The following is an 8,290-nucleotide window of genomic DNA, read 5'->3' on the forward strand; positions in this document are numbered from 1 at the left end:
TAGCAGAGTTGCCTTAGTAATCTTCTTCTTAACAAGATAATTCCAATTTATTTTCCAAAGTAGCTATGATTTACACTCCCAATAGGAGTGTTTAACAGTTACAGTTGTTCCACATGCTCACCAAAATTTGGTTTTGTTAGGCTTTTGATTTGTGCCAGTCTGATGGGTATGATATGGTGTTTTGGAGTTTTAGTTTACATTTTTCTTATTACTCTTTTAATGCATTTATTGATCAATCTTGTGTTCTCATGTGAAGATATTAATAGTTCTTGGAGTCATTTCCCTGTTTTTCTGTTATGCTTCTTTATTGTTTTAAATACTGCTTTTCAGATGTCCTTTGTATATTCTGGATACTAATTCCTTGTCAGTTTTGAATTTTGCATATTTCTTCTCCAGTGTAAAACTTGTTTTTACTTTCCATTTAGTACCCTTTAATAGGCAGAAGTTCTTAATTTAAATATAGTCAAATTATCATTATTTTATGGGTTTTGCTTTTTAAATCTTAAAATTGATACTAAGTCTATATTGAAGTCACAAAACTTTCTCTTATGTTTCCTTCTAAAGTTTAATATTTTACCTTTCATGTATAAATATTTGATTCAATGTTTGTGAAGAAGGGATCCAAGTTCATTTTTTCCTCATATAAATGTCCAGCTGTTCCAACATTATTGAATAGTCTATCTTTATCCACTAATTTGCTTTGTCCACTCTTTCAGAAATCAGATTATTACCTATGTACATAGATCTGTTTCTGGACTAATTTTATTTTTTCTGTTTGTCTCTAACTGTCTCTGTTTGATGCTGTCTTCATTTTTCAATGTTTTGACATCAAAAAGACCAAATCCCTTTACCGTGTTTTTGTTTGTTAGTGTCTTGTTTGTTCCTATTTGCTCCTATATATCAAGTTTATGGTCAGCTTGTCAGCTTCTATGAAAAGCCCTGTTGAGGCTTCGATTGGAATTACTTTATGTCCATACACCTATTTGGCATGAATCAACATTTTATAATACAGCATCTTTCCATCCATTAATGTATTAGGTTTATTTATTCATTTAGGTCATTTTAAATGTCTTTCATGAAGTTTTATAGTTTTATTTATAAAGAGTTTTGATCATTGTTATTAGATTTATTACCCACTATCTTATATTTTGTTGCCATTCTAAAAATCGTTTCAAATATACATATTTTCTATTTATTGCTATTTATTTATGCATTTTCTATTCCTAATTATAGAAGTTTGATTAACTTTTTTATATTGATCTTGCATTTTTGCCACCTTGCTAAGCTGTCTCACTAATTATAATTTATCTGTAGCTTGTTTTAAGTGGATGGTCATATTGTGTAGATAATTCCATTTCTTTCTATTCAGTTCTTATAATTTTTCTATCCCTCCAGCCCATCTTTAGAGCTACTTTGAGAGTTGTCATTTTATCAGAACACATAGATTTAGATGTAACATGTGCCTGAAAGGTCATCATTTTCATGAAGTTTCTAGAGTCTACCCTAGCACAGGGGCCTCTCCTTCCTCTGAACCTTTATGAATTTACTTGCCTATACTACCTTTTTGTTGGTCACCCTATGCTTGTGATGTTAATCATCTTTGTTTATGTTGTATCTCAGCCATTTTTTCTCTTCATAGCATTAGGGCAGCACCCCAGGCCTATGAGCACCAAAGATAGGTTGATTGGTTAATTGAAATGCTTTCTGGATACTTGCATTTATATGGTGGATATATTTCTGGAAACGTCACACAATACAAAATTTGAATCATTTGATACAATATTTCCATAAGAATAAATATGATGTATGGGGAGCTAATAAATCTAATGTATTTGTACTTGTATATTTTTGCTGTAAATGTACTCTGTCCTCTCATTAGTGTTCCTAATATATGACAGCATGCTCTTCCATATGAACAGTATAGCGTATAATAGCAGTTTGGCCTTTTTTTGGCATTTTTATCAAATCTAACTACCCTTCCAAAGTTATTTTTATATGTTACTTGGCACTAGCACCAGCCCTTGTTGACTACTTGAAGAACATTATAAATAAGAGTAAAACAACTTGAAAGGATAATAGTAATAATGAGTGTTCAGATAATAGCACAGTAGTCACCAGAACTGGTGTATGACGTGGTTCACATAAATAACAAGGGACTATGAGGATCAGCTAAAGTGACAATACCAGGTCACAACAGAATTTATGTTACTTAGCCATAGAGCTTATGATTAAATGGGAATCTATACAATTTTTTAGTATTTGAGAAGTTTCAGTATTTCAAATTTTATTCATAAAGTGAGGCATATTTTATCACACCATTTCAAATGTTCGTATTTCAGGTTTACATGAAATGTTGCTATAACATATCTTACTGATGAATAAAAATAACTTTACAAATACCAATTAATGCTTCCAAATGCCTCCTAACTTGTCTTCAATCATTTTTCTTTGCCCAGGTACCATTAGGCTTCTCAGCTTCACCAGATGGCCTCCCCCAAGTCCCCCACATGGCATACTGTGCTCTGGAAAACCTGTATCTTCTGATGGGAAGGGAACTGGAATATCTAGAGGAGGTACCTCCAGGAAATGTGCTAGGTAGGGTGATGCTGTTTATTTTATCCTTACTCCATTCTAGGAGATTATCTAACATGTCACTGAAAATTTAGTGAAATTTTTGAAGGGAATAACTTTATTCTTTAGATTGATAGTTTTTTTTTTCTGGTATCTTTAACTTAGTACATTGGAGTAACTAACATGGAGATCAGTTACTTGCTGTGAATTATAGTAGTTCTGTTTTTAAAATGTGTTGCTTAAGTAATTTGTAAATGCTCTAGCCTAAGCTGGAGTTCCATTTATTTCAGAGTGAGAGGGGATATTCCTGTTCACATATAGTCAATCTAAATGACTAAGGCATTTCTGGTTCTACAGATTAGATTCTAAATTGTTGGAAACTATTCTGATGTAAAGGTCTATTTAAACTCATTGCTTTTTTCCCATGCTTTTATCCTTTGAGTATTGCTTTGCTAAGATTAGTTGATTGTCAGTTTATATCTGTAAATATTATTCTTCATCTCCTTAGTGTTGTCACTTGTTAGACTTCTGCCCCTCATTTGCAGAATTCACTTTTTCAGTTTCTTAGTGCAACCTTAAAGACTCAGATTAAGAAATTTCTCTTGCATCCAGAGTGTATTATAGAATACTGTATCCCGTTGTACTGTTAGATTCTGAACCTTAAGGTCATTGTCAGCTATAGAGCTATTTATTGAGTGATTGCTTGGTTTGGGAATTCTCCGCTTTTTAGAAAAAGGTTTAACTTTTTTAAAAAGGTCTAGTCTGTTGGTCCAGAATAGCTAATGGTTTGTCTGGATTTTATAGACTTGAATCCAAGAAATTTGCCAAAGCATGTTGCCGTTCACCTACAGAGATATATTCTTTTCTTTATTTAATTTTTTGGCATGAAATTTGTAGAATGCTTAGCTTCTCATCAGTGTTACCTATTTTCTTCCATCCCTTTGGAAAATGCCGTTTAACCTTAACAATTGATATACCTTATTAAGCTGCCACAGTCAACTTTATTAGAAAGGACATTGGAAGAATGGAAAACACCCTACTTTTGTTCATAAGCCTTCCTTGAGATTACTGTATTGCTCAGATTAAATGGAACATGAGGTATAAGATCTCCAGCATGATGCTCAAGGGAAAGAAAAGGTATTCTGCTGAGTGAATGGTTTTTATACGATCTTCTCTAATTAAGGCCTGGTGTTTGTGTTCTTTCCCTAGTACAGGATGAGAATGAGGGATACATTAGTTTCTGCTTTTCTTTTTTCTTTCTGTTGCTGAATTTCTAGATGCTGTCCAGGACTGAGGTTAAGTGGTGTATAAGGAGAGAAACCACTTCTCTCTCTCTTCTGCTTCCCAAGTCAGCCTCAGCTCTGCCATATGGTACAGGGAGACAAACTTACTATAAGCTAAAATTTTTCATTTATTCTTGGAGAAGAGATATACCTTGACTTCTTTTATTGACCTTTTAAAAAAGTGAGATGGTAGCATAACATGGGGTAAGGATGAAGGTGACTAAATCTTTGTTTACCAAATTTACTTATATAAGACTAAGCCAGATGGACAACCACTTTGTTTGGATAGAAAAGGAAAAGCCAGATTTATTTCCTATAAGAGTTAGGATTGTATTTAGCTGCAAGTAACCAGAAAACCAACTGCATAGTCTTAAACTTCACTCAGTAGAAAGCCCAAGGGTGGACAGTCCAGGGCTGGTGTCATGACTCTTCTGTGTCATCAGGGAGCCAGTGGCTCAGCATGTGGCTTTTGTCCCCGTAGAAGCAAGATGGCCGTATATCTCTGAGAATCATACCCACATTCCTTGCAGGAAGACAGCACAAGGGTCAAGACCTTCTAACAGGATTAATGTTTTTATTTGGAAAGAAATGCCTCTCTAGTGACTTCTGTATATATGCTCATTTTTGTAATTTTGTCATATGTCCACTCCTACCTGCCGGGGAGGCCTGGGATTGAGTGTTTTACTCTTCCAGCCTCTGTAGTTAAGGCAAAAGATATTGGGGTTGTGAATGGCTTTTGAATAGCCAGTCCACACTCTTAGCTGCATTCGCCTTCCATTCACCTGGTGATGCCTGAGGTGCCTCCATTAAGGTTCTGTTTTCTTTACATTAAAGAGAAAGATAGTCCACCAGAAGGATTTTGAGTGTAACGTTGAAGGAATTGGAATGCAGCCAGCCACTTTGATGGGGCTTTTTGAATTGAAACATATAGTAATTGTTTTTCTTTTATTAACTGAAATCTGATTGAGTCCCCTGCATGACTAGAAAGCATGAGTATACCAAAATTCTGGCCATAGTTTTGCCACTAACTAGTTTTATGGCCTCAGGCCAATTATGTAACCTTACTGGGCTTGTTTCCCAAATGATTTGGACTAGGGCAATGATTACTAATACTTCTTATGATAGAAATAGAACAGCCACTTTTAATTTTTTATGAGAAGACTGTGGATTCCCAGGGATACTTTTGTTTATCTTAACCGGGATTTGTCATAATCCTAAACTTTAAAGATAAAACATTAAATAACATTGCATGGAGTACAGTTTATTGCTGTAGCTATAAAATACTAACAAAATTGTATTTGTAATTTTTTGGTAAAATACAAACAGAATTGAAGTTTCAAATTGTCATTATATGATGGCAGGTTGACATCCTAGGTGGAGATGGAGTGAGGTAGACATTTTTTACTTAAGTCATGAAGATCTTCCTTGGATTTTGCTTAAAAAAAGTTCTAAACTAGATTATCTTCAAGATTGCTTCTAGCTTTTAACATTTAGGCTGTGTTTCTTAAAGAAAAACCTTATTTGAGTAATTAGGATATTTCCCTCCCTAGTGTTTATTAGGAGGAAGAGTAAATGTTTTGATATGATTATTTGGGTTGATTGATAACCCATTTTAATGGCTTCATTAAAACATCTTGAACTGGTTACCTGCCTCAAAGTCATGGAATTACGTTTTTAGGCAAATTTTACTTGTTCCTTGATTAAAAGTATATAGCATATGTTAGCAGTAGCAGCAGTCTCATAAGCCAGGGTGTTTATTAAAAGCAACTTTTCAAAGCTAGGAGTAAGTTTAAGACAGGACAGAAGAGGCCAGAGAGTCTGGTATATTAAGGGGTAAGAAGAAAACTGCCCAAGAGAAGGCTAGCTGCCAGCTACAGGTAATAAATGCTGGGGTTCCAGCTTTTGGCTTTCTAGGGTGAGTTGATGGTGACCAGGTATGTCAGCACATTTTTATTTTTCTTTGAAACAGATTTGTCTTCTCAGGTAGTTTTGAAATGGAAAGAATAAGATGGCTGCATTGGGCTGAAATAATCTATATGTTCCAATTACCTGTTGTTGCATAATAAAACAATCAAAGTCTAGTGACTTAAAATAAAGATGGTCCTTATTTTTTCAAGCATCTGCCATTCAGGCGTGGTTTGGTAGGAATAGCTTATCTCTTCTATGTGGTGTCTATTATTATTTTTTTTTTGAGACAGAGTTTCCCTCTTGTCACCCAGGCTGGAGTGCAGTGGAGCAATCTCGGCTCACTGCAACGTCTGCCTCTTGGGTTCAAGTGATTCTCCAGCTTCAGCCTCCCAAGTAGCTGGGATTACAGGCACCCACCCCCATGCCCAGGTAACTTTTGTATTTTTAGCAGAGACAGGGTTTCACCATGTTGGCCAGGCTGGTCTCAAACTCTTGACCTCAGGTGATTCACCCTCCTTGGCCTCTCAGAGCGCTGGGATTACAGGTGTGAGCCACCACGCGTGGCCCCACGTGCTGTCTATTGAGACGGCCCAAAGCCTGGAGTCTAAAGTCATATGGAGGGTATTTCAAGCACATGTCTGGGGGCTGATGCCAGTTGTTGTCTGGAACCTTGTTTGGGAGTAGAACTAAGGCCTTTCCATATGGCTGCTTGGCTTCCTTGCAGCATGGTGGCTAAGTTTTACAGGTGAGCGACCCAACAGGGAGAGCCAGGAGGAAGGTATATCACCTTTTATGACCTAGCCTTCAAAGCCTTCAGCCCCACTTCTGCCACATTCTGTTTATTAGAAGTGAGTCACTGCAGCTGGCCCATGTTCAAAGGGAGGGAACTGACTCTGCCTTTTGATGGGAGGCATGTCAAAGTATTTGTGGATATGTTTTAAAATGACCACATTGCTAATCGCAGATAATTTCTTGTTTCCTTTTGCATTTTAACAGACTCATGACAGGACACATATAAAGAGATGTTCATAGTGATCAGGGCACGCCTGTGAACTTCATCTTTTTTTACTTTTGTTAAACTTTGAGAAAAAGTTGTAATTCCTATTTAATAAGAAAATAGTGGAGACCAATATGATTGGTACCCATATGCTTTTCATCATAAATGATACGGAGTCAGTAAATTTATCAAGTGCAGATGAAAATTTTTGTTGGAAAAGGAAATGAAAACATTACATGGCATTCTTGGACAATTCAGCATTATTCAGTCAAAGTCCAAAGGAAAGTTCTTCTATTGGCACTTGAAAAATGCAGATTTCACATTTGAACTCAGCTATAAGTCACTTAGAGAACTTATATGTGCTGATAAGTGTAGAATAGATTTTGTGGTCTGGAAATAGTTGATTTAAAGTTTAAAGTTATTTAATTCTAACCTGATGTTTATAAAGTTGGTATAGATGGGACCAGAGAGACCTCACCATGTTTAGCACACAATAGCCTTTTGTTCTTTTCCCTACTGAGAATATCTCTAAAAATAAATGTTTGCTGCAGGCTCCTATTAAAATGTGAGGGGAAATTGAATTAGGATTCCAAATCTTTAGCCTTTTCATATACTCCTTTAGATCTCTTCCATATGGTTAAATCTTTAAAAGTTCAAGGACATATTCTGAGAGGAAACATGATATTCTTCTTTTCACAGCATGAGGAAAATAATAAATTTTAATTAGCCTTTTTCTGAACTGGTTTTAGTTCTGCCATGGTTGGTTGCTGGGTTGATAGGAAGTCAGTGTTGATAATCTGTGTGTGTGTGTGTGTGTGTGTGTGTGAATCCTTAGTCACGTGGGGTAATCTAGGAGTCAGAAACCTTTGAAGGGTTTTTACTAGCAAATTTGATGTAATTTATTTCAAGGGAAAGCTTAGTAGTATTCAGTTCTTAAGACTTTATGATACTTTTATAATGTTTTTAATTCACTTACTAGTAAATTTCTTTTAAATGTACTTTATTATCAGCATTTCCATTTGAAGATGATCTATTTTAATGAGTGAAAACCTAATAGTCATTTCTTAATTTTAAGAGTTTCAACTGATTTTAATGGCTTTTCTTTTACAGATAATAATGATTTTATTCTCTTTTTTCCTAATAGTTGTGTGTCATATTTCTTTTTATTTTCATATTGCTTATAAGAATATGGTACATAATAATAATTACAGTTGCTATTTTGTCTAGTTCCTTCCAGACTTTAATGGGAATGCTTCTGGTGTTTTAGTTTCAGGTTTGCTGATGCCTGTCGATTCATGGTGTCTCTTATTTATTGTGCTGGGAAAGTTATTTTTTTTTTAATAATCAGGAATGGACACTGAATTTTACTGATGCATTCTTAGCATCTGAAGACAAAGTTATAGAGTTTTTCTCCTTGCTGTAATTGATGTCATGAATTATATTTAATTTCCTGATTATTAAGGCGTCCTTGAATTCCTACGTAAAAAAAACAGCACTCGATCATTGCATATTCTTTTCAACCTCTATTAGG

Source organism: Gorilla gorilla, chromosome 16, assembly GCF_029281585.2.
Source record: "Gorilla gorilla gorilla isolate KB3781 chromosome 16, NHGRI_mGorGor1-v2.1_pri, whole genome shotgun sequence".
Classification (NCBI taxonomy): domain Eukaryota; kingdom Metazoa; phylum Chordata; class Mammalia; order Primates; family Hominidae; genus Gorilla; species Gorilla gorilla.